Below are 27,461 nucleotides of genomic sequence, written 5' to 3'. Positions count from 1 at the left end.
AAGGAAGGAAGGAAGGAAGGAAGGAAGGAAGGAAGGAAGGAAGGAAGGAAAGAAGGAAGGAAGGAAAGATATTTCAAGTCACATCCCACACCCTTTAGGAAGGAATCCTCAAATTCTTTCACGAACCCCCAGACTACTGTACCCACCTTGGTTATATATAGCCCCCTCTTCTTTTAATTCCTGAATTGCTCACTGGTATGCACCAAGTAAGGTACACAGCAGGTGCTTAATAAACAACCAAATGATGAGCAGGGGAAGAAAGTTTGAGAGGTCCTGGAACCTGGATACACAGAGGAACCAAGTGGAAGGCCCCAAGCCACCCGATGCCTGCTACCCTCCACATCCGTGCCCAATCCAGGAAGCTGGGCTGGAGCTCCCCTCTCTCACCTCTGCTCACCTGATAGGTAGCAGGGCTACCCCAGTGGATCTGGGGAGCAGTCTGGGGCCTTGGTGCAGACACCAGCTGTGGTATCCGGGGTCTTGGCCTAAAGACCCTGCTCCACCTCTCCTGCTCCGTGTCCCTAGGCAAGCTGCTCCCTTTCTTTGGGTGTCAACATCCGCACCTGCAGAGACACTGTGGGGTGTGAACATGAAAACGGTTAGAGCTCTCACACGGAGGATCAGGATCCCGCCAAAATACCCTTTGACCTTCCCAAAGATCCTGGGAGTGAGAGGAAGTCAGTTGGCACAGCAGTTTGGAAGGCTCTGGAACTCAATTCCCCAGTTCTACACTGGTGTGGTCATCGTCCCCTGTACCATGTCTTCCCCTTATGACATGACCAAATGGGGCCAAAGTCACCCTGTACACCAGCAGTCACTGGCATGTGCCACCAGGGGCATGGAGGAACCAACCACTCTTCTGGGCTGCAGAAGATGGCTCAGTGGTTAAGACTGCTCTCCCAGAGGTACTGAGTTCAATTCCCAGCACCTACATGGTGGCTCACAACCATCTGTAATGGGATCTGACGCCCTCTTCTGGAGTGTCTGAAGACAGCTGCAGTGTACTTACATACAATAAGTAAATACATCTTTAAAAGACAGGGACAGGGCCTCCTGAGTTGCACTTTTGGTACCAAGCTCTGTGGCTCCTACCCATGGGGACCTGGGTGCAGCAGTCAGTCCTATACCCTCAGAGCTGCAGAGGTGCATACTGGGGTGTGCCAGACTCAGAGAATGTGGGCTGGGGAGACCTGCCCAATGGCCCCAGGGATCACTAGATATTCCTGAGGGTCTGTCCAGCAGTGGGCATTCAGGGAAGGCCTGTTTCTATGGTAACCCATCCCTCCAGGTCACAGTGCCCATCAGCACTGTCCTGAGAGGTCTGCTGACAGATGGGTTTCCCTGCAGTCCAGTCCACCCACCCCACCTCCATGCAGCCATATAGTTCCCGGACATCGGGTCCTTGACTAGCCACTCCAGAAGGACACTGAGAAACAATACAAAATATGAAAACAGATTTTAAAGTGAAACCTATTTACAAGATACGAAGAATTGCTCTGCAAGAGCTTTTCTCTAGAATGAACAAGAACAAAACTGTACATGGTGTGTCCCCTGTCGCTGGAGGGGATCAAGAATGGGCTCCCGGCCTGGAGAGAGAGAGCCAGACCTGAAGACGTGTGCATCTTTTGAGGATACAGCCCCTGGGATTGAGCCCATACACCAACCAAGGGAAGCATGCACCTCCCCGATACACAGAAGGGTAAAGTGGAGCCTTTAAGGTGAAGCCAGGGGGACCTGGGCCACGGCTGCAATGCTGGCTTGTGGGGGTGTGGGGTAGGAGCTGTCTGTGGAAGAGGTCTGTGGCTAATGCCTGCCATGCAGACCCAGGGTGTTTGAAAAGGCGGCAAGGTCAGGGGGCAGCCCAGGAGTGGCTGCAGCAGACATTCCTCTGCACCTTCAGTGTGAGGGCGGTCAGAGACATCAAGGGATTGTGGGAGGGTAAAGAAATCCTCAGTCACACTGTCCGAGTCTCTCTCCAGCCAAGAGTCAGGAGTCCCAGCACAAGCAGTGGATCCTGCCAATGTAGGTAAGGTTCCTTCTACACGGGGGTATTTCAAGTAAGGACCAAAGTTGGGCCAGCTAGATAGCTTAGCCGGTAACGGCCCTGTGGAGCCTGAAAACCACAGTGAAGAGGGGCCCAACTCCCCAGAGTTGTCTTCCAACTTCTACACATGCTGTGACATGCCTGTGCACACACACATATCAAGCACACACTATAACAAATAAACACTTAACTAACAATGAACCATGGTTAAAGCCCAAGATTACACGACCTTTGAGTGTGACCTTTCTCCTTTTCTGGCTACACCTGCCACTTTCTAGGCATCTCCATCCTCATTTACAGTCGGGAGGCCCTTGTTCCACCCACTGGGCCCATGGTCTCACCATCACTCTGTAATCCTCCCCAGGGTGCCCACAATCACCCGAGGATCTTGTCTGGGAGGGAAATGGGCTAGAAAGATGCCTCAGTGGTTCAGACAGGCTCAAACCCCAGCACCCATGTGACAAGCCTGGCATCTGGCAAATGCCTGAGATTCTGAGATGGAGGGAGCCAGTGCCCTCTTATGACCTCCAAGGGCAAAGATACATCCATCTGTGCACACCTGAATCTTGCCATGGTGCCCTCGGAGATTCCCAACTCTCAAATGGGCATGGGCTGGGGTGTGCATGATTCAGCAGAGGAAGCCTCCCTGCACTCATGAGCCCTCGGCTCCATCTCCAACACCATAGTAAACAGGCAGACAGACAGACAGACAGACACCACACACATCATACATACATACATACATACATACATACAACAGAGGAGATTATACTAAGCCTGACATCTGGAACTAAGAGTCTGTGTGACAGGGAAGAATTGGTTTCTGATGAACTCTGTCCTTACATGGAACGGAGGAACAGTGCAAGAAGGGTGGGAGGGGCCAGACACAAAGCCAGCGTTCACCAGGGACTCTCGACTGTCCCATAGCACAGGAGAAGCCACAGCCTGACCCACAGAGGAAATGAACGGTCCCAGATGTGCCTCTGGGCGCTGCCCACTACGCAGATGCCCCCACTGCCCAAGGCATCACAGGCATCAAAAGGCCTGGAGCCAATGCCAGGGCAGAGGCCAGCTCAGCTTTGCCTAGGCACACGGACTAGGCAGACCTCAGTTTACCCCTCCAAAATGACATGGCAGTTTCTGCTCAAATGAGTTTGTGGTAAGGAAGACACAGAGCAGTGCTGTCTGCAAGGTGCACAGCAGGCAGGAAGCAATTGAGCTGAATCTGCTGATCATCATGCCTACAGAAGACCTGCCCTGACCTCTGACCTCTCTGATTGCTCTCACCATCAGACAGAGACCTCCCAATCAAGCAATAAGGTAGGGACAGGAAAAGAAGTCAGGGTCATTGTCTCTAGACAGTATGGATGGAGGCTGGAGAGAACAAGATCTAAGCTCCTGTACCCCCATTTCAGGGGGTCTCCACAGGCACCTATACTAATGGGTATACACCCATACACAGACACATAACTAAAAAGCAAAATACACCTTTAAAAAAAGAACATATGGAAAACCAGTCACCCGCAAACCATGACAGAAAGCTGAGAGAGAGTCAGTAACACACCAATAGTGTCAAGAAGACGAAACGAAAGAAAGGTTAGCATTCTAAGCAGCCATTGTTCCTATACAACCTTCAAGCTGAGTGTGAGTCCTGTAAAATCCCTAATGAGATGCCAGGCATGAATGGTGCGTGCCTTTAATGCCAGGCCTCAGGAAACAGAGGCAGATCGATGTGAGTTCAAGGCCACCCTGGTCTACAGAGTTAGTTCCAGGCCAACCATGGCTACATAGTGAGGCCTTATCTCCAAAAATCAAACAAACAAACAAAAACCCTAATGGGCTGCTGCTGCAGGTGGTACACATCTTTAATCCCAGCACTCTGGAGGCAGAAGCAGGTGGATCTCTGTCAGTTCAAGGCCAGCCTGGTTTACAGAGTGAGTTCCAGGACAGCCATAGCATCAGAGTGAGGTCCTATCTCAAACAAACAAGCAAAATTTATTTTATTTTATTTTATTTTATTTTATTTTATTTTATTTTTGAGACAAGTTCTCTCTTGTCCAGACAGTCCTGGCTGTCCTGAAACTTACCATTTAGATAGACCATTAGACCACAGCCTTGAACTCACAGAGATCCTCCTGCCTCTGTCTCCTGAGTGTTGGGATTAAAGGCATGCGCCAACATGCCTAGCATAAGTAATATTTTTAAAGACTTCAGTTTCTTTAGAAGAAGATAAATCAGTCCATATAAAAACCTTACAATATAGCCAGGCATGGAGGCATACACTTGTCAACCCAGCACTCAAGGGGGGTAGGTGGGGGTGGGTCCTAGAGAGATGGCTCAGCAGCTAAGAGCACTGGCTGCTCTTCCAAGGATCCCGAGTTCAATTCCCAGTAAACACATGGTGGCTCACAACCATCTGTAATGGGGTCCGATGCCCTCTTCTGGTGTGTCTGAACAGCTACAGTGTAGTCATATACATACTATAAATAAATCTTAAAAAAAAAAAAAAAAAAGAGGCAGGGGGAAGAAGATAGTGAATTCAAGGCCATCCTGAACTACAAAAAGACCCTGCCTAAAGAAAAAAAAAGGTCTGCCTGACTTGATAGACAAATTTAAACCAGAAAAAAAAAATTGCAACTCATATGATAAACAAGAGTTTTTTAATATATAAAAAGCTCATGCAAGATAAAAAAAAAAAAAAAAAAAAAAAAAAAAAAACCACAGACAGTTCACAGGAAAAGCAAACCGAGGGAGCCCTACTCCTACAAAACTCCTCAGACAAAAGGCAAATGAAGCCAGAGCGGCCACCCAGGAACAGCAGAGCCACATGCTCCTCAAGTGTGCACGAACATTGTCCAAGTCAGACCATGTGCTATGCCAGAAAACAGGGCTCACACAAAGTGTGTTTCCAGCCATGATGGAGCAGAGCCAATCAACAAAAAAGATATTGGGGGACCTCACAGGTGAAGGCTACCATGGAAGAAAACACTAAAATAATTAGGAAAGAATTAAATAACGAAAACGAGAACCCAACACAGCAAGAGGCTGGATGCAGCAAGCAGGGAACTTGGAGAGAAGTTTGCAGGTAAATGTCTCTGCCAAGAAGGGAGGTCTCAAGTCCAGGTGCTGACCGGCCTCAGTCCGGTGGACCGGACTGGTCAAAGGAAATGAAAGGAATAATAGAGCTTATCACTGACAGGGCAGAAAAACAGCTGGAAGATCAACAAAATCAGGCCGGTGGTTGTTAAAAGACAAACGAGAAACCTCTGCTAGCTGCTGAGCAGGGAACAAAGAGAAGCTCGGGTTACTCAGGTAGGAATCAGAGGAACCAGCTATGGTCAGGGCGCCTGAAATCCCCGCTGCACTCTGGTGGCTGGGGCTAGAGGACCAGAGAGGCAGCCTGAGCTACATAATGAGAATCTATTACACAACTAGGGAGCCTTGGGCTTAAGGTTCACCCCAAGAAGACCACCTGTGGGATTCAAATCTCTCCTTCTATTATGTGGGTCCTGGGGACTGAACTCAGGTCATCAAGCTTGGCAGCAAGCACCCTTATCCTCTGAGCCAGCTTGTTGGCCCTAAATCAGTAAATTTTTCTGTGTGTGTGTGTGTATGTCTGTGCCTGCCATGTGTGCATGGAAGCCAAAATAGACAGCCTCTGATCACCTGGAGCTAGAGTTACAGGTCATGTGACTCCCAACATGGGTACTGTAAATCAAATTCAATTCCTCTGGGGGAGCTGCAAGTATTACTAACCACTGATTCATCTCCGCAGGCCCTGAATTAGTCATCTTAAAACTTCCCTTAAGAAGGCCCAGGCCCAGATAGCTTCACTGGTGAATTCTCTTGACATTAGCCAACCGCCCGGAGGCTTCAGTGGTGGAGTGGGCCAGATACTGAGGGAGGGTGAAGCCCAGTTCTCTATCAGGACACAGCTCCAAATCACTCCATGAAGCCAGTGCCCCTGGAACTGCAAAAAGATATCCTAAGAAAATGACCAACTGACGTCTCAGAATCCAGAGGTTAAAAACTGTCCACAGACAACAGGCAAACTGCCTTAGACACATATGAACCAACATCAGGCCAAGCTTCCTTTTAAAAACCAGTGACTAACACAGCCACCCACCCCCTACAGAACAAAACCACATGATGACCTCAACGTGCAGCAATCTAAGCACACACAGAAAAGACGTGTGACGTAACCCCACATCAGTTCACCACAAAACACACAAAAAAGGAGTGGGCCATACCTGAGATTCCAACACTCAGAAGACAGAGGCAGAAAACCACGAGCTTTCAGGAAATCTTAACAGAGACTCTATCAAAGAATGGGGGGACAGGAAAAGGAAGTGGGAGAGGACGGGGGAGATGAAAGTGTGAGGGAGATGGCAAGTGGGGAACTCCCTCACCTGACCCAGCATCTAGAAAAGCCACAGCTCGTGTGATGCTGACAGTGACAGACAGACAGGAAGTCCCCCCACACTAGCACTTCTGTCTGAAGCTGTCCTTGGGGCTCCAGTCAGGGCAGTGAGGAGCAGAGTAACACACAAAGCCTACAGGCTGAGAGGAAAGGGGTCAAGTTGTGTCTACTTGCAGATGGCATTATCGGTTTCCTTGCTTGCTTGCTTGCTTGCTTGTTTATTTACTTCTGAGACAGAGTCTCAAGTAGCCCAGGATAGCTCTGAACTCTAACACTGGCTCTGAACTGATTCTCCTCCTGCCTCCATCTCTTAAATTCTGAGATTACAGGCACAGGCCACCAAGCTGGGCCAATGTGATCTCATCGAGAAAGAAAATGCTAAGGAGTCTACTAAAACCCAGAACTAGTGAGTTCAGGAAGGTTGCGAATTACAGGATCAACCTGTGAAAAATAGAGCTCGTGAGATGGATGGCTCAGTGGGTCAAGGTGCCCTGCTGCCAAGCCTCACACCCTAAGCTCACTTCCCAGGACCCACATAGTAGGAGGAGAGAACTAACTCCCAAAGGTTGTCCTCGACCTTCACTTACATACCATGGTACATGCACACATGTGCACACACACAAAAGAGTCTACCAACTGCGATGGCTATTCCTGGTTGTCAACCTGACTACATCTGGAATGAACTACAATCCAGAAATGGTGGGCACACCTGTGATCCAGAGCTTAAGGATGGAAAACACAGGCTTCTGACCTGGATCGGAACTTCGAGATCTTGAGGCACAGTGGCCATGAAAAGCTTAGGCCCAGGAAAGGTAGTACATGCCTTGCCTTAATTCCCAGCAGACTGAGGCAGGCAGATCTCTGAGTTCAAGGTCAGCCTGGGACAAAGCATGTTCCAGATCCAGGCATTGTTGTACACACCTTTAATCTGGGCCACACCTTCTGCTGGAGGCCTACATAAGAACATTGGAAGAAGGAAGATTCGCTCTTCTTCACCTGCTTGCACTTACTTGCCAGCACGTCTGTTGAAACCTACTTCTACAGAAGACCAGCTGAAACAAATAGTCTCATGGGACTGAGCAACCACTAGATTCTTGGACTTCCCATTCATAGCTGCCCATTGGGTTAGTTAGACTACAGACTGTAAGTCCTTACAATAAATTCTCTTAATATATAGAGACATCCCATAAGTGCCATGACTCTAGAGAACCCTGACTAATATACAAATCTTTTTCAATGAAGCTTGGAGTGTGGCTTACCAGATATGCATACGGCCATCAGATATGCATACGGCCTTGGGTTTCATCCCCACCCTCACAAAATACAGAAATGCATTCTTTACACTAGCAACCAACAAACCAAAACTGAAAGTATGAGCATCTCATACCATCAAAGAATCTCAAACAAGGTCAACAAAAGAAAGACAAGACCTAAGTTCCCAAAGGCTATGAACTTGCTGTAAGAAATTAAAGAGACGGGGGCTGGTGAGATGGCTCAGTGGGTAAGAGCACCCGACTGCTCTTCTGAAGGTCCAGAGTTCAAATCCCAGCAACCACATGGTGGCTCACAACCATCCATAACAAGATCTGATGCCCTCTTCTGGGGTATCTGAAGACAACTACAGTGTACTTACATAAATAAATAAATCTTTAAAAAAAAAAAAAAAGAAATTAAAGAGGCAATTAAAGGAAGTCCACTGGTGTACACAGGTCACGAGAGCAAATGCTGGTCAGATGACAAGGCTGGGCTGGGAAACACCATCAGCAAAACCCTTGCCACACAATCATGAAGACTGGAGTTTGAGCTCCAGCACCCACCACCCCTGTAAGTCCAGCTCTGGAAAGCAGAGACAAGCAGATCCCTGGAACCCGCTTGCAGCAGGGAGAACCCTCAAGTCAGTGAGAGATCCTGTCTCAAAATGAAAGGAGTGACAGCTAAGGAACCTCAGGGTCACCCCAAACACACACACACACACACTCATCCATGCGTGTGTGCTATACACACAAAAGATGGAAATACCACCCACCCAATCAGGGGAGATTCCCAGCTGACAGCCTGACTTTAAGATACACGTGGGAAGTCAAGACACTCGGAATTGTCACAACCATTCTGAAACAGAAAACACAGACCTGAGGTCATCACAACAGTGTGGACTATGACACGCACAGTCTTACAGCCATGGAACAGCTTCAGGGGTGACAAGATGGCCCAGCGGATAAGGTGACTGCTTCACAAGCCTGATGAGCTGAGTTTGATCCCCAGTGCACTTAGAAAAGTAGGAGACTAGGTGCACAAAGTTGTTCTCTGAACTCCACAAGTGCACCATGGTGTGTGTGTGTGTGTGTGTGTGTGTGCGCGCGTGTGTGTGCGTGTGTGTGTGTGTGTGTGTACACTGATGCACATACACACACACACAATAACAATATATAAATTTTAGAAAACAAATAAACTCTCCGAGTCAGACGACATCACCAGGACACCAAGACAGCTCAGTAATGACAGCAGTCTTTCAGCAGAGGCTGCTGGATAACTGCAGCCTCAAATGACAGCAGAACGTCTGACAGCTTCCTCCAACGAAACACAAAATTGGCTTGAAATGGACCCCAACCCTGAACCTAAGAGGCAAACGAAAACCTTTCATGAGGAAAGTCAGGCATGGTGGAACACACATTAAGCCCAGGACTCTGTGAGCAGAGAGGCAGGGACATCAGCCTCTGCTACAAAACAAGCTTGAGGCTAGCCTAGGCTACAAGAGGCCCTGTCTCAAAGAAACAAAGACCTGAAGGGAAATACAGGTAAAAGCTTTACAACCTTGGGCATGATTTCTCATGCAGGGCACCCAGGACCCAAGCAGCAGAAGGAAAATAGGCTCCTACTTATTCTAACTTAGAATCCCGATGTTCTTCCAGAGGACACCATTAAGGAAGCAGAGAGAAGGGCCAGGTGAGGTATAGCAGGATTGGAATCCCAGCATGTGGGAAGCTGAAGTAGAAAGATCATGAATTGGAGGCTAGCCTGGGCTACACAGTAAGGCTTGCTATGGTTAGTGTTATCTGTTAACTAGATAGAATCTAGACTCACTAGGGAGACAGGCCTATGGGAAAGACTGTGGGAGGTAATTTTGATTGTTTTATCTCAAGTGGGAGACATGCCCACTGTAGGTGGCACCATTCCCTGGCTGGGATCCTGGCCTGGGTAAGTGGAGACTGGAGGTGGAGCAGCAGCCTTTGTTCACCCTCTCTGCTTCCTGACTGGATGCAATGTTATCAGCTGGGTCAAGCTCCTGCCGCCTTAGCTTGCCTGTCATGATGGAGCGCGCTCTTGAAGACGAACCAGAACTCTTTCTCCCTACACTGCTCTTGTCAGAGTGTTTTGTCCTACAACAGGAAACGAGACTCAGATAACCCCTGTCCAAAACAAAACCAAACAAAAAACACAGAAGAAAATATTTCAAAATCATGTAACAAGGGATTTATATCTAGATGATATAAGGAAACCTAGACCATCAAGATGGGCTTAGATGGGTAAAAGTCTGCTGCCAAATCTAAAGATATGAGTTCAATACCCAGGACCCACATGGTAGCAAAACAACTCCCAAAAGCTATCCTCTGTGCCATGACATCTGGACACCACACACACACACACACACACACCCTGATGTTTAAAAAAATGTCTAAGGCTAGAGAGATGGCTCAGTGACTAAGATCATTTGCTATCATTGTGTAGGGTCAGGATTCAGTTCCCCTATCAGGCAGCTCACATCCACCAGTACGTCCAGTTCCAAGGAACCCAACAACCGCTACCGGCCTGGGAAGGAATCTGTACTCACTCACACCACACGCAAGTGAAAGTTTAAAAAAATAAATATAAATAAAAAATCCTGGGCTGGGGGCTAAGCGGCAGTGCGTTGGCCTGGCATGAGTGAGGGCCTGTGGCTATACCCTGACAGCAAACAAACCCAACTTCAAAATGGGCAAAGGACACCAACAAGCATTTCTCTTCCAGAACCAACCTGCAGCTGACATGGACTCAGGAGGAAAGGCAAGTCAGTCATGTGAGATGCTGTGTCCCGCCCACAGAACATCTGTCATTAGAAAGGCAGCCAGCACAAAGCACTGTCGCCTTCTTCTATTATTGTGGGGCATCAAGCGATACAGCCACTTGAAAAGCAGTCTGGCCTTCCATTAAAAGGTTCAATGGGGACTTACCATGTCACCCAGAAGTCCACTCCAAGGTACACATCGACAGAAATTAAGATACAACCACACAGAAACCCACAGCCCACGACACACAGGGCAGCATTCACCGTGGCCCCACAATGAAACAACCCAATGCCCACCAACAAATGAGCATGTGAGTAGACTATACACACGCCAGGTACAGCCACAGGGATAACATCAGGCTTAGAGCCCACAGCTGTGCTCACCCACTGCCTGAGTTCCACTCACCCACTGCCTGAGTTCCACTCAGAAAGTCTGTCTTTCACTTCTTCCACCTCCCTCTGCCTAGCACTCAGGCACCGTGGGGATCCTTTTTTTTTTTTTTTTTTTTTTTAAAGATTTATTTATTTATTATATGTAAGTACACTGTAGCTGTCTTCAGACACTCCAGAAGAGGGCGTCATATCTTGTTACTGATGGTTGTGAGCCACCATGTGGTTGCTGGGATTTGAATTCCGGACCTTCGGAAGAGCAGTCAGGTGCTCTTACCTACTGAGCCATCTCACCAGCCCCCACCGTGGGGATCCTTGCTTCATCCCTAAGCCCACGAAGCTGGCTGGTGGATGGATGTCCATCACAGAGCTCCCCTGGATTCCAGACCTCCTATCAGGAAGCATGATCTCCCTTACTCTTATCCATCTCCCTCCTCCTGGCACCGGAGGCCTTCAGCTTGCCTGCCCTGTTGTTTATCTCTCAAACTCCAAAAAAATAGCACACATACACACACGCATGCACACATGATTTCAAAATAAAATGAGTACATTAAAGGGACATGGTAACGTCCACATTTATCACAGCAGTATTCATAGTAGTCAGAAACAGCCCAAGTGTCTGCCAACCAGTAAGTAAAGAAAAGAGGAAGCTGTCATTTGAACCAACATGGAGGGCATGGGAAAAGTGAAATATGCAGGCACCAAAATACAAGTCCTACTTGATCTCACTCATGTGGAGCCTAAAAAAAACTGCTACTATAGGAGCTGGAAAGACAGCTCAGCAGTTAAGAGTATTTGCTGCTCTTACAGAGTTCAGTTCCCAGCTTCCACATAGCAGCTTATAACCATCTGTAGCGTCATCTCCAGAGGAACGCTGCCCTCTTCTGGCCACCTCAGGTACCTGCACCCACATGCACATACACACATATACACACATTTAAAATAAAACAAATATCTTTTAAAACTTTGACATCATGGGCTAGAAAAATGGCTCAGCAGTAAAGAGAACTGCCTGCTCCTTCAGAGGTTCTGGTTTCAATTCCCAGCACCCACATGGCAGCTCACAAGTCTATAACTGTAGTCCTATGGGATCTGATGCCTTCTTCTGGTGTGCATATATACCCATAGGCAAAACTCCCACTTATATTACATACATACATACTACATACATACATACATCTTTTTTTAAAATGTTGTTAACATAAAAGCTAAGATAGAACAATACTTACCAGAGGTTGAGGAGGAAAGAGAAAAGAGGGGATGAGGAGAGATTGACCAATGTGCACAATGTTCTAGTTGGATATGTTGAAGGGGTCCCTGTGTGCCTGCAATTGAACAGTTGGGTGCCAATAGATAACAGTACACTGCACACTTCAAAAAGCTGCAAGAACTAATAATTCTGAATGTGAGAACACAGAGAAACAGAGTGAGGAGACAGGTTCACTTGGGTTTGACCATTATAAAACACACAAGGGCTACACCTGTGGGTTAGGGTGGAACAACTAATTGCCTTGCATCTCAGCACAGGATCATCCAATCAATCAATCAATCATGTTATCTATAATACATACAATTTTTATGTCAATTTAAATATTTTCATTACATTTCATTTTTTGAGGTTTATTTTATGTGAGCATTTTGTCTTTCATGTATGTCTGTGTAGTGTGTGCATGCCCTGTGCCCAAGGAGTGCAAAAGAGGGCACTGGATCTCCTGAAATTAAGAGTCACCATCACGTGAACGCAGGGAAATGATCCCAGGTCCTCTGGAAGAACAGCAAGTGCTCATAACTGCTGAGCCATCTCTTTAGCCCCTGCATTTAGTGTTCATTTGTGTGTGGGTGAGTGTGTGTATGTGTTTGGGGGGGCACACCTGCCATTGTGTGTGCATGGACATCAGAAGACAAATTGGAAGAGTTAATTCTCTCTACCATGTGGGCTCCAGGGGTCACACCCAGGTTGTGAGCCTTGATGGCAAGCATCTTAACCTATAGAGCCATTTCACGAGCCCTCAAAAACATTTTAGTGTGTTAATATATACATATATACATGCATGTAATATATATATATACATACACACACATACATACATATATACATATACACATGCATGGCCTGGGGACATGGTGGTTGGATAAAGTGCCCGTTATGCAAGCATGTGACCTGAGTGCAGCACTATATAAGCCAGGTACGGCGGCACATGCCTGTGACTCCAGTAATGAAAGCCATGACAGGCAGACCGTGGGGACTTCTTGACCTAGTGTAGCTGGGAGAGTGAGGTGCAGGTTCAGTGAGAGACACTACCTCAAAAGATAAGTTGGACAAGTGACTGAAGAAGATGTCAGCCTCCAGCCTCCAGCCTCCAGCCTCCAGGTTTGCTCACAGCGGCATCCACCCCTACATCCCCCACGTGGAACAACCCAGAGGACAGAGACAGACAGACATAAGGCATAGCCACACAATGAAATATTTGACAAGAAGAAATCTTGACACAGCTGGCTAAATGATGCCCCAACTAAGTAGGTCTTGAAAATATTATGCTAAGTGAACAGAGCCAATCAACTTTGACAAGAACATGCGATGGGCCACTTCAAATGGATTAATCCCATGCGAATTCATCGCATCACTGTGACATTTTTTTAAAGCCATCGTGGAAATCAATGTTCACCTGACAGATTGGAAAATTGATACTTCTATAATTTAGCTTCAAATCCAGTATCAGCTCCAGCCTGGTAGGGGAGAGGCGAACCGTCCAGGGTAGCACATATGCCTGCTCCTTCTCCAAGACACTCTGTTAACACTACCCAAACTCCAACTGCAGAGTTATGTTGTAAGTTCAAGGCCAGCCTGGGCTGCATAGTGAGCTGAGAGCCACCCAGACAGTTGGAGGTTAGCCTAGGGTACATAGTTAATTCAGACCAGCCTACACGAGACAGAAACACACCAAGCCTACCTGCCTTGGTTCAGCTCCTGGCTCAGCCTGTCATGGCTACACAGGTCTCTCAGCACTCTTGGCCTCCGTATTCTGTCCTGCAGAAGGATGTTTGTCAGTGACTTTTCTCCGCATGGCTGTGGTAAGCCACATTCTCTGCCACTGGTCAATGTTGCTATCGACACCAGGTGACTGCTGCAGTCACCCGGAGCCTCAGAGTGAGTGTGCTGTGTGGATGCCTGCAGCAGAGACCAGGCAGGCTTTCCACAGAGGCAGCCCCACACAGGGCAGCAAGATCCCCACAGTAGGGATATGCTCTCTGGCAAACGAAGTCTTTGGATCACCCATTCCTGAAAGGTCACTGGGCTGAAAAGCTACTGGATACGCAAAAGGAGAACCCCAGAGTGTGCTGTGACCAGCAGCGGTTCACCCAACCCCACAGATCACACAGCACTCTCGACCCTCCCTCCTCTCTCCTACCCAGAGAACAAACCCCAGAAGCTGTCTAACTTGGAGACACCATGCTAAATAATACACCATGCATGAGCCCAGGATGCTCTACGCTATCCCTGTGTGACCTGTGCCTTTGTGTGGATGGGAACACGGCACTAAGAGACAGCACTGGGAATGAAGCATGGATTATCTGGGATTCACAGCCTCCTATAACCCGGGTTCATCTCATCATGAAGGCGCCAGCAGGGTCTGTGTCTGCCCTTGCCCGCCATCCCTTAGGCTTTTCTCAGCACGGCCAGGAACACCAGCAGTACCACCGAGCACTAGGGGAGTGGGGTGTCTGCCATGGGGGAACGAATGAGTAGGGAGTGGCAGTGCAGGGACCCCCATGGGTGCCTGCCCAGCCAGGATGGGAGAGCCTCGTGGTTTGGGGGTGTGCTAGTGTCATTCTAGGGGGCAGCATACTAGTCGACAGGCTGCCTTGGCAAGGAGCTTCCTCTGACCCCTACTGCCAGCTCCCCAGCTCTCCCAGGCCCTGGTCACAGGGACAGCCAATCAGCCATGTTTGATAAAGAAGCTGAGTCAGGACCTGGGCCACTCTCTGAGATCCTAGCTATCTTCAAGCCTTTTCCCCAAGACATCTGGTCCCAGATGATCTCATAAAGGGTCTGGAGTTCATGAGTCAGCTCATTTTTCCAAAAAGGAACAAAGACTAAACAGAAAGACAGGTACACACTTCAGGCCCTAGGAGCCAAGCCACCACCACCTCCTTCCAGCCTCAGGCAGCGGGAGAAAGCATGGAAGCCCGTGGGGCTCAAGGATGGGACCCCAGCTGACAGTCAGACAGGCCCCCATAGTGTCCACCTGTGGGGGGGTCAAAGGATCTAAGATGGACACCCCATACCCATCTCTCAGTAGGGTAGCCTTCTCTACAGCATCATCCTGGGGGAAGCTCCCTGTGAACGGGCACCTTCGCCCTGATTGTCTTTAGTGTGACCGAGGGAACTCCCTGCTTACCTGGGTAGCCTTTCACAAATGGCTTAGCAATGTGGAAAGGACAAAGGGCTAAGAAAATACACACAACAGCAGTGATGACTCAGACTTACTAAGCTTCTACTGAGTACTCTCACAGGGACTTATGTAGCCCAGGCTGGCCTCAAACTCACTACATAGCTAAGGAAGTTCTGAGCTCTTACCTTCCCCTCCCACATTCCGTTTCCATGGTGCTTGGGCCTGTTAGCTGGGCACCCACACCAGCCCATTTTATGAGTTTTCTAGAGATAAGAGTCATTCTAACCTATAGAGCCATTTCACGAGCCCTCAAAAATATTTTAGTGTGTTAATATATACATATATACATGCATATACTATATATATATATATACACATACATACATATATACATATACATATATACATACATGGCCTGGGGAGATGGTGGTTTGGATAAAGTGCCCGTTATGCAAGCATGTGACCTGAGTGCAGATGTCCAGCACTATATAAGCCAGGTACGGCAGCACATGCCTGTGACTCCATTGTAAACTCCTGGGTGAGCTGGGAGGATGGGGCAGGGACAGGGACAGACCCTCCTGTGGTTCCTGCCACCCCCAGGAGTCTCTCTGCAGTCTGCAACCTCACGGCTTCACATGTCTTCACAGGATGCAGGAGACTTCCTGGGGGCTAGGAATCCTTCTTTTCCACACTGTCCCAGGAGGCAGGGAGAGTAGGCAGAGGAATAGAGAGGAGATGCAGACGGTGCTGAGGAGTCACTAGAACAAGGCCTAAGAGACACGCCAAGATGGTTCACTAGTGAGTTCAGGGAATTACCATCACTGTGTGACCTTAGACACGCCACTTTTCATCTGGGCCGCAGCCAGTATCTGGGCACAGTCTCTGATTTGTCCAGGATGAGGGAGTGACCTTGGTGGGACACTGAAGTAACAAGTTCTAATCTTACCCCAACCTCTCCAAGGTCAGCTGGGCGGGGCCCCATCTTTCCTAGCTGCAGGCGGATGGGCCCTGAGAGGGGCTGCCAGCCGGCCCCTGCCCACGGTGCCCGCTGTTCCCTGCCAACAGCTCTGGTTGCTTCTCGACTCTGGGAACATGGTGCCCCCTCCTCCCCGCCCACACCCAGGTGGCATCTCCCTTGGGGACATGGGTGGGCAGGAACACCAAGTAGCCAAGCCCAAGTGCATGAACAGTCCTGAGCTCCTTACCCATCCCTCAGCTCACAGGAGCCATGCCCCTCACTCATTATTGACCATGGGGGGGGGGTTGGACTTAACCCTCCTGCCTGCTGGAGGCCGCAGCCATCTCCCCCACCCCACCCCCACCATTGCTTCACCCCTAATGATCCTCCTGCCTCTGCACAGGCTGCTCCCTCCTCAGTGGGCGCTCATGGTCAGCTCCCAACCTCACCTATCCACACCCAGTAAAGAGAGGTAGTCGCTTTCTCTGGGCTAACACCCCTCATTGTGAGGATTAAAAGCTGAACCACCTAGGCTCAAAACCCTGCTCCAGCCCGTCCTTACTGTGTTACCGTGGAAGTTTCTCTTCCTCTGGGCCTGTCCCCTCTCCCATATAATCAGGATACAAACAGCCTACTTTGAAGAATGGCCATGAGAATGAAGTTCTGGGCTGGAGAGATGGCTCAGTGGTCAAGAGCACTGACTACTGCTCTTCCAGAGGTCCTGAGTTCAATTCCCAGCAACCACATGATGGCTCACAACCATCTATAATAGGATCCAATGCTCTCTTCTAGTGTGTCTGAAGACAGCTACAGTGTACTCATATATAAATAAATAAATCTTAAAAAAAAAAGAATGAAGTTCCTACCTATGGGGCCCCAAGAATAGGGCCCAAAGCCCAGAAAGTGTACTGTGTCCATCCAGAGCTGCAGCTACTGTGTACTGACCACCTACTAAGCGCTAGGCCCTGAGCTCAGCATAGCCACTAGGGGGCTGGTCTTATGAGCCAACATCCTCACCAGCAAACTATACCAGGAGAGGGAGGAGGCAGCTGGCAGGAAGGAACAGTAGGCTTTGGGTAGATTATAAATTTGTGGCTACACAGAAACACGTACATTGAATGTGGAACACTGGAGGTCTACTTAAGCATGATGGGTGGAGGCGGGGGGGGTGTCAAAGGGTCTGCTATGGCTTCTCCATACAGAGAGAAGATGGTTACAATACATTGTGAATTATGCCTGACTACTCAAGTACTCCAGACAGACACCCATCTGCTCCTCGCCATCATGTACTACAGACCACCCTGGGCACCCAACTTAGCTCTGCCTCTCAGGTCTTCTCCCTCCAAGTTCTCCCTCCTCACTCCATTTCCCAGCCTCTTGCTATTGCTCCAACACTCCAAGCATGCCCTGGCCCCAGCCTCTTCCCCCCACCCCCACCCCCAAGTCTCAGGGCCACTGCATTGATGTTTCCTCCTTACCCCACTCCCAGTGCCAGCCAGTCTTTCAATGTGAGCCCCTTCCCTGCTGCTGGTACAGTAGCAGCCCATCCGTTTCCCAGCTGGCATATCAACCCCCTCCCCATTCTATGTAGGGTTCACAGCAGTTGGCTCCCTCTAACAGACCATGCCTACTGATCCCTTGTTTGCTGGTTTTCTGTCTGCCCTGCCAGTCAGCAAACACTGCAAAGGCAGGGATTGCGTCCGGCTGGCTCTCTGATGTGTCTCCAGCCTCCAGAATATTGTCCAATGCATAGAAGTGTCCAGTGTACATGGGTGGATGGATGCATGGATGATGATGCATGGATGACAGATGGATATGTGAACAGATAGGAGAATGAACAGGTGGGTGAAAGGATAGACAGGTAGGTGAATGGATAGATGTGAATATGGATGGGCCCCACTGAGGACTAGACAGGTGGGTGATTAGGTAAGGAGGTGGATGGATGGATGGATGGACAAACGGACAGATGGAAGATGGCAGGGTAGATGAGTGGACAGACAGGTAGGTGGACAGGTGAGGGTGGGTTGTTAGGTAGGTGGTGGACCCACCTAGAGCCTCTCCAGGAAGAAGAGATAGCCTAGGCCACAGGTCTATCCATCCCCAAAGGCTAAGGCCCCACCCCTGCTCTCCCTGCAAGAAGACCCAGCAGAGGCTCTGACCACCCAACTTACTCAGGCAATGTAAAATAGAAAGCAACTCCAGTCCCCAAGCTCCACCCAGCACAGGCCTGGGCCAGGAGCTGGGTGGGAGGTGGGGGGGAGGGTGTCTGCCAAGTGAGTAAGAGGTGAAGCAGGAGTGGGGGTTGGGGGAGCGGATCCAAGGGCCCTGGCTGCCAGAACACGCCTGGTCCTGCATTCTCAGTACAGGCATGCTGGGGGCTGAAAAGCCTCAAACCGGCTCTGCCAGTGCCATTGGAGAGAGCCTGCAGGCTCCAGCTGGCCCTGAAAGTGGAGGGAAGATAGAAGCTAAGCAAGTGAAAAGTGGGGCTCACACCCCAAGCCCAGGACAGACAGACTGACCCTGTTGCTCACTGCCGGACCTCAGCCCTTGACCTGCACCATGGAGAACAAGCCGCCTTCCTAAACCAAGACATCCAAAGTGTCCACCCTGCAGGCCTCAGGCTGCAGAACCCCAGGCCAGCAGGATGCAATCTCACACAAAAGTTGTAACTTACTTTCAACAAGATTTCACACACACACACATACCTGTTTTGTTTTGTTTTGTTTTGTTTTGTTTTTAGAACTCAAAAGACCCCCTGGAGCTTGAACCACATAGAGACCATGTTGTGTCACAATGTCAAGAGGCTGCGAACCCCTGCCTGTGCAGAGAGGCCCTAAGCCAGGAAGTGGCCTGAGCCTGAGTAGGGGAGGGGCGGGGTGGGGCGGGGTGGGGCGGGGCTAGGCGGTAAGTGACCGGGTTCACAATGCTGACCTGTCCTGTCAGGTTAGGAGGTCTCCTGCGAACTGTGGTGCCCTTCCGGTTTCCCCAGGTAGAGAGAGGCTTTGGCTCTGACTGCAGGGACCTTTGACCCCAAGGTGCTGAGATATTGAAAGTGCCAGCCCTGCTCCAGCCGGGCTGTCGATGGGCAGGCCCTCACACACCTGCAATGTGGAGGCCTTCCCAAAGGGCTGGGAAGGAGAGACCATGAACAGCAAAGGAAACTGAGGCTCAACTCGCATAGCAGGTTGGAGTCCAGCTTTCTCAAGCCCAGAGACATACTGAGCAGACTCCATTTCCCAAGACAGAAATGGGTGTACTTTAATATTGCTGTCTGGGATTTGGGGGCCAGGGTCTGTATTATCCCATAGGTCACCTAGGCCTTGAGAGCTCAAACCTAGCCCTGCCCCACTATGTGATCCAGGCCATGCCTTGGTTTCCTATCCTCAGTAGCCTGGTTCCAAACCTTGTCAGTCCCAGCTCCAAACACTCCCTGAACTCCCTGAACCCACTTCCCTTCCTTCTCCCATGCACCACCATTCTGGAGCCGAGCTGCCGAGCTGAACCCTTCAGCCTGAGACCTCCTCATGGGTCTTACCCCGTAAATAAAGGCCCCGAGTCCCTACTGGGGGTCACACAAGCCCTCACTCTCCCCTCACTTCCCTCCAGTGCACAGGTCCCTAGCACCCCCTCCCTGGAAACAGCATGCTCCTGCCTCAGAGCCCCAACACAGGCCATTCTCTGCCAGAGTTTGCTCCACCCCCTCCCCTCCATCATCCATGACTCCTTCATTTTCCTTGGGTCTTCAGGACGCATGTCACCTGCTCCAATAGGCATTTCAATGGCCACACCCCGGCCAACTCTCCTCTCTCCCTGTCTCAGTTCAAAGCGACCTTTCCAGGGGACTTACGGACCCCTCAACACTGCCAGAGGGTCTCCACTCCCTTCCCTGGCCTGAACCTTCACTTTGACGGCAGCAATCTCGGGATGAGGACAGGGCCACTTCTATTCACTCACAGCGGACACTTGCTGTTAAGTGTTGTATTAACACTCCCTGCGCATAGCTGGGACAGTTATGAACACCTTCAGAACAGAACAGATGGTGCAGCCAAAGAGCACTGGCCCAGTAAGAAGAAGGTGCCTGGGGGAAAGGATGGAAGGAAGACGGACAAACAGAAAGACGGATGGCTGAATGGAAGGATGAATGTTGGTTGCAAGGGGAACCCACAGTAGGCTCCAGGGATGCCCGGGACCCCGAGTACTGGCTGAGACGGAAAGAGACGCCAAGCTTCCCAGTCAGAGCCGCCAGCTGTACAACCCACTGGGTTCCCACCCTTGACCTCCGAAAGCTCCTTCTCCCAAGGGATGGCGTGCAGAGGAGGAACACACAGCCCTGCTCCCCAGTGGGGCTCCCAGGCTCTATCTGTCTCCCCACAAAGGGGCTTTGTCCTTGGAGCTAAGAGCTCAGGGTGCCCGGAAGCTGCCCCTTGGCAGCCCAGCAAGGCTGTGGATCTGAGCCAGGCTCTCCCAGGACTGTACAACTCTGGATACAACCCTCCAGAGGACAGCCTCTATTTCTGTGAGGGGAGAAACTGAGGCTCGGGAAGACAAAATCACTTAGCCAAGCTCTCTCAGCTGGAATCAATGTGAAGTTTCAAAGTCAGGCCTGTTGGGTCCCACAGTAGATAGCTCTCAGACCATCAGGAGCCTGAGAGAGGGTGGACTGTGCCCTGGGAGGCTCACCCAAAAGGAAGGAAGCTGGGACCTGGACCAGAGTCTACCTTAGGTGCCTGGGGTACCCACCATAGGTTTCCCCCATTTCCTGAGCGGCAGGTTTACCAAGAGATGCAGTAAGAGAGAACTGTGACAACCCTCTCTGCCCTCCCCAACCCCCATTCATTCCCAGACACAGCCACTCAGCAGGGCTCCCTCGGCTACTGCAGCAAGGTCACACTGCCTGAGCCAGGCATGACCCGCAGAACTGGATACACCCATCTTCCCAGGGGCCTCCCACCCCACAAAGTTGTGTGTAAACAGCATATACTTGGGGTGTCCAGAGAGGGCACCAGGTCCAACCCCAGCTTGCAGGGCTCATAACAAGCTCACAGGCTACATCACAAGGCCCTGATGAGGCTCCTCAGAAGGCCAGCCTCTGTCCTCGGCCCAGTCAGGAGCTTTGACCCCTGTCTTAAGCCCCAGCTCCACTTCATCCTTCTCTGTTCTCCACCACCTATGCTTGTCTTACTCCCACAACACTCCGAGTGTGCAGGATGAACCAAAGCTTCACAGCCTCAGGCTATGTATGCACTTGAGCGCGCGCGCGCGCGCGCGCGCGCACGCGCACACGCACACACACACACACACACACACACACACACACTTTACTTCCTGGGTTCCCACTGTCTAGCATGCTCTCACAGGTGCTTCTCTTTCTCAGGATCTCTTGCTCACCCTCGAAGACCTACGTGACCTTCCCATCCCAACCCTCGTTGGCATTGTTAGGCTGCCATCACTCCTGTGGTACCTAGCTCACAGCAGAGAAAACAGCAGGGTCTGTAACTGTCTCCAGAACATTGCTTCCAGTGCCCCTAAGACGGATCACAATGTTCTGCCCTCCAGAGGACAATCTCTCCTCAGAAACCTGGAGCAGCCTCCTGTGCCCCTCCCCCACCCCACCCCACCAGGTGTGCATCCTATCACTCGCTGGCTCTGACACCATCAGCTGCTAATGATGAACATCACCGGGAGCCCAGAAGCAGAGGCCCAGGCAACACCAAAGGTAGCCAAGGCCTATTCTGACCACGATGCCCATGGAGCTAAGGTGTGGGCAGAGTTTGGGGGAGGGGGGGAAGAGCTGCCTGCAAATGGCCAACTGGTAACCAAACCCACGTTGCTTCTAAAACTGGGGCACAGGATTGAAATGGGAACAGCAGAATTGTCCCCAAATAGAACAGTGGCTCATTTGGTTCCGGGCCTTGGGAACACCTGGAGGGATGGGGGTAGGGCCAAGGACGCAAATCCTGCAGTAAGAACCCATTCTACCCACAAGCCCCCTGTGGGTCCCAGGCTGCCCCACCAGCAACCTTTCCATCACACCATTCCCTGCCTGGACTGTCTCCTCTTCCTGCCACCTTGACCACTGAGGGGAAACTTCCTACAGGTGTAAGGTATTTAGGAAGCCAGTCCTAGAGGAAAAGCTGCCGCCTCCTGACAGGGACGAGGAAGAAGCCATTTACCTGGGTGCCCGGCAGAGGCAGGTGGAGCAGGGCCAGCCAGCTTCAGCCTCCCTTGGGGATTAGGTACAGCTCAGAACAAAGTCCACAGGGCACAGCAAGGCCACCTGGGCAGTACAGAAGTCCCACCCTGCCCAGGGTGACAGATGGAGGAGCCATCTCAGTGAGATGTCTCCTGCCAGTCATCCAGCCTCCTGAGTGGATCTCTTCAGACAGGTGGGTAGGTGGGTGTGATCTGCCTCTCACTGAATCCTTAGAAGAAACCTCTGACTTTCACCTCTTCAGTGCTATGTGACCCCAGGCAAGTCACTTAGCCTCTCTGATCCATCTAGGCACTCATAGGGGAAGACAGACTCAAGGCTCAGAGAATAGGGGTGTGCTAGCTGCCCAAGCAGGGAGAGCACCCAGCAGGCACCCAACTTGAGGCCAGCTTCCTCATCTGTCAAATGAAGGTGATCACTGGGTTCTGTCTCCCTCACAGCCCTGCTGGGGTGCACAGGTAACTACATAGAAGTGCTTTATAAACTATAAAGTGCTGTACCCTTGGGAGTGGTAATTACCACACATTCCCTTAGAAGCAGAGAAAACCAGCCTAGAGGCGGGGTCTGCCAGAGATGGAGCCTGGAGGGATGACAGAGAAAGGGTAGAGGAGGTGCAGGGGAAAGACAGAAGGTGAGGGGAAAGCCAGGGATACTTTAGCTCCTGGAGGGCTTGTTCAACAGCGGGGTACCAAGCCAGCTGTGATGGCGGATCCCAGAATTGCAGTTCTCAGAAAACAGAAGTAGGAGGTCACTCCGGTCAGTCTGGGCCACAAGATGAGTTCCAGCTCAGTCTAGGCTCTACAGCAAGACCTTGTGTCAGACACAATAAAAGACCAGGGGACCATCACAGGAATGGAGGACCTGTACAGGCAAAAGCAGGCAGGAAACCAGTCAGTGGCTCAGAGCGCCTGCGGGGTAACCCACAACAGAGACACAACAGAGAAGAAAGGCTGGGCCTGAGGAAGGAACTGTCTGGGCTGGGGACATCTCCAAGAGACATGCAGAGGCCCAGCCCCTCTCTGAGCCTCCGTCTGCCTCCAGAAACAAGGGAAATGCAGCGTGTACCCAGGCCAGCATGCAAAGCACCCATTGCCCAGATAACAGGTACCCAGTAGGGAGGACCCCCACAGGGTAAGGAGGTTCTTGGGCACTGCAGGTCATGGAATGGATATGTGATCAGGTTCTAAGAGGGACAAGGAAGGGTGGGAGCCAGCCTCGAAGTAGCTAGATGGAGCTGGCAGGCTGCAATCAATGCAATCCTACCTAGATGCACAGGCCAAGACAACCACAGACCAAGGCGGCTGGTGCCAGCCCAGAGGGCTCCCAGATCAATTTGCCTTTCTGGCTCACCACAGCATCACCTTCCCTCACAGCATGAAAACACCCTGAGTGGGCCCTGTGCCCGAGCACTGGACAGATACTAGCACGCCCAATAGTCAGGCAGCCTTCTCAGAGCTATGCTAGAGCGCTACACAGATTGGGGAAACTGAGGCACAGAGCAGTCATCTTCCCCACCGTCAGATTCAGCAAAAGGGCTGACATGTCAGAATTCAAACCCAGAGCCAATTGTCTCCCTAGACCTTACTACTACCAGGAGATCACGCAGCTGGACCATCCGATACCCACAGCCACGATTACAAACCCAAGAAGCCAGGGAACCTGTACTCTGCCTAAGAAAGATATGAGCCGCGGTGGGGACACTCAGCAGGAACCAGATACCCACAGTCCCCCAGACTGCAGACGTTCAGACCCACATCTCACTAGCTGGATGGCTACAGCCACCTTAGCTTCTTGGAGCACCTACTCTTCTTCCACAGAATAGGAATAAATGTTCCACCCACTTCAGGACAGGAAACAGATACGGTGGGTCACTCTGCTGTGGTCCACCTCTGGAGAGCATAATGTGTGGATACTGACATCAGATAAACTCAAGCGGAGGCCACAAGTTGGGCAGAGTGGCCTGGGAGAAGCTATCAGGCCCCAGCAGGATCCCCATGCTTCCTGATGCTACTCCAAACCTGGGTCCAGGCCCCGGGGTCCATTTCAGTTGTGCTGGCTGCACGGTCCAGCAGCCAAGGATACCTAACGATCCGTGTCTACCATCACCAATAGCTGGCGGACACCCTCCACTCATCCAGGACATCCCCTGCCCCACCGAACCCCAGGCAGGACCCTGTGGTGAGGACTCTGGGGACCAGAACAGGAAAAAACAAACCACAATCTTTCCATTTCTTCTTGCTTCCAGCTTCTCCTTTCTAGAACGCTCAGTAGTCCTAGGGGGAAGTCACTTGCCCAAAGTCCCACAGCAAGGAATGGAAACACAGGGCTTCTGGCTTCCTGCTCTTGGAGTCTCCCTAATTGCCTAGTCCCCTAGTCAGGCCAGCCGCCAGCACCATGCTCACAGGCAGGCTGACTGGTGGGGACAGTCCTAGCTTGGCCAACTTGCCCTGGGTCTTTCTCCTTCATTCCCACCCACCCAACCCCCCACCCCACCCACATACACACACAGGGAAGAGAGAAGGTCGGGACAGATCAGGAATGACAAACTCATAGCACACAGACAATGCTTGCTAAGCCTCTGTCCAGAGCAGACATTATGAATCTATCACAGCACTGTTTCCCATGACAGCAACACTGGACCTCAGAATGCAGCTAGCTCAACACAGCACTTCAGCCTATGAAACTGGAGTCAGGACTTCTTGCCTGAGCCAGAGAAGAGAGAACGTGAATTGTACAATGCCTATCAATAGATTAAGCACTAGGATTACCACAGAGAAGAGGCTGTGACGTGTCTCTAGGCTTCCCAGTGGAATGAGGCCTTGGACAAAAGGTCTCCTTAAGAGGGTGGGATCCCAGCCTCTCCTTGGTCCTGTTAGCTCCACGTCCATTTTACAGTTTCACCCTTGTGTCACAGGGCAAGAACCAACTGTGCTAGAGGAAGCCAGACCTCAGCCTATGTCTGGCTCTGCCCTGACCACATTTGTTAAGTCCTGATATTTGAAGTATCCCGTGTCCATCGGCTTGGGTCATCCAGGGAGCCATGAGTCACTGCTGTACTTTATAGATGAAGAAACTGAGGCCCCTCAAAGGTGATGGGGCCCCTCCCCAGGGAGCCAGAAAGGTTTTCCCCAGGGAGATGAAGAGTACACAGAAGGCCTGAGATGCTGTGAAGTCTGATGGGCCACAGAAGGGCAGGAGGACTTCAAACTGGGGCTGTGGTTCACAGTGGGGCCTCTGCAGGGCTCTAAGACTCCAGGAGTACCAGATTATAAATGTGGAATTCAGAGCCCTGTAGCCCATCCCTGGCTGTCACCTAGGAAACCCTAGGCAAGTGGCTTTCTCTCTCTAGGTCTTATGGTTTACATCCGGAAAGCCAGACCATCTCCTGTGCACACTCCCCACCCTAGCTTTGTGGCACAGAGATTGTCAGGGCTCACAGTCACCCAGCACACGAGTGTCCTTTACTGTGAGCATCCTCTTCTAGCAAGCCCTGCCCAAGCCGGGACAGTCAGACCCATGTCAGCCATGGCCACACAGAATGGCAAGGCTGACCCCAGAGATACTAACATACTTCCCGATGCCACATACAGCAAACAGGTCCCACTTTCTGTACATTAACTAATGCCGGGCACAGAGCCTTCTCTGGAAAGGGAGACATGCTTGGCCGTTCAGGGATGAAGAAACCAAGTCTCAGAAAGAGACAATGAAGGACCCAGAGACACACAGCACATAGGATGGCCAGCAGTCAGAACTTGAACTCAGGCCCATCAGATGCCCAAGTGTGATCTCCAGTTTCCTGGCTGACCATTCCTGCTCTCCAGCTCCCTCCCAAGCTTTTCCTCACCCCAACCCTGACCCTGCACTGCACTTCCTGATCCCTGGGCTCTTAGTGCCTCTGGCTTTCTGGGTTGAACTCCTACTATACCTTCAAAACCTATCCTCCTCCTCTTCCGTTTCCTCCTCTTTCTCCTGAGACCTGATCAGGGCTCCCACAGAATACGGGAGTCCAGACTACACATCTATTCCATTAGCTCTGTGCCTTACCCTCCAGAGTAATCTGGTACATACAGAGGATACCCATCAGCTCCCTATGTAAAAACTGGAGGCCAAGTCCTCCTCATAGGGAGCAGCTCTATTGACAGCAGGCCCTGTTGGATCATCCTATCTCAGAGCTCTCCCTTTGGTTCTCCACAACAATTATACACTCCCCCCACTTCAGGGCCTTTGCACATACACACCTCTCTCTGCCTGGCACACCTTCCCCTAGCTTCATGCCCAGATGCATCCTATACTCCTCCTTCAAGATTCCTCTGCCTTTATCACAGCCACGAGTGTGTATATATATATATATATATATATATATATATATATATATATATATATATATATATATATATCTGGCCACTTGCTTGATGCATGGCCTACCCCCCACACTCCAGTTTCTAGGAGCCAAGGACCTGCTCACATTTTCCCAGCAAGTCCCCAGGCAGATGACCTTCTGAATAGAAAGGAAGAGCACTGACCCAGCTGCATTCTTGGCTGGATGGCCACTGCTTCCCCCAGCTCAAGCCCCTCCTCCAGGAAGCTGTCTGCTCCTCCTACCACAGAGCTGCTCAACAAAGTTCCCAGGTCCTGGTGCCTAGTATGTGCTCAATGCACGGTCAAAGTCAGCAGAGGACCAGCTGGACAGCAAGAACAAAAATCATTTAACCACATCCTTCCGTGATTCCCAGGGGGTTTAGAGGAGCGAGACACACCCCATCCTCACCCCCAACCCCCAGATGCCAATCAGGGAAGAAACCCCAAACAGGAGCCAGCCTATGTGCTGGAGGCTGCTGAGGGAGAAGGGGTTCTTCGGGAAAAGGACACAGGAGACAGGGGAAGACGGGGTGGGAGAGATGGGGTTGCCCTGAGGCTGGGATGAGCAAGGATGAACATGGAGGGGATGGGGGGGAGCATGGCACATCTAGCACTCATTAGTGTGTGCCCCATGATGTAGACA

At 50.8% G+C, this 27,461-nt stretch overlaps 1 protein-coding gene across 5 annotated transcripts in view; it reads right to left on the bottom strand.

Moving 5' to 3' along the window:
• Src (SRC proto-oncogene, non-receptor tyrosine kinase) overlaps positions 1 to 27,461 on the bottom strand; it is a 44,531-nt gene that overhangs the window by 15,386 nt on the left and 1,684 nt on the right. For 2 of the 5 annotated variants that reach the window (XM_021192564.2, XM_021192565.2), the window contains exons 2-3: positions 13,848 to 13,924; positions 398 to 574 (exon numbers count right to left, since the gene is read on the bottom strand). The gene's annotated coding sequence lies outside the window, so the exon portion shown is untranslated. Of the gene's footprint in view, positions 1 to 397; positions 575 to 12,125; positions 12,222 to 13,198; positions 13,216 to 13,847; positions 13,925 to 27,461 lie in introns of those variants that run through there. The other 3 variants (XM_029536343.1, XM_029536344.1, XM_029536345.1) reach the window with 3 other exon arrangements.

Source organism: Mus pahari, chromosome 3, assembly GCF_900095145.1.
Source record: "Mus pahari chromosome 3, PAHARI_EIJ_v1.1, whole genome shotgun sequence".
Lineage (NCBI taxonomy): Eukaryota > Metazoa > Chordata > Mammalia > Rodentia > Muridae > Mus > Mus pahari.
The sequence above is the reverse complement of the archived record's forward strand: the minus strand, read 5'-3'. Positions and strand labels throughout refer to the sequence as shown.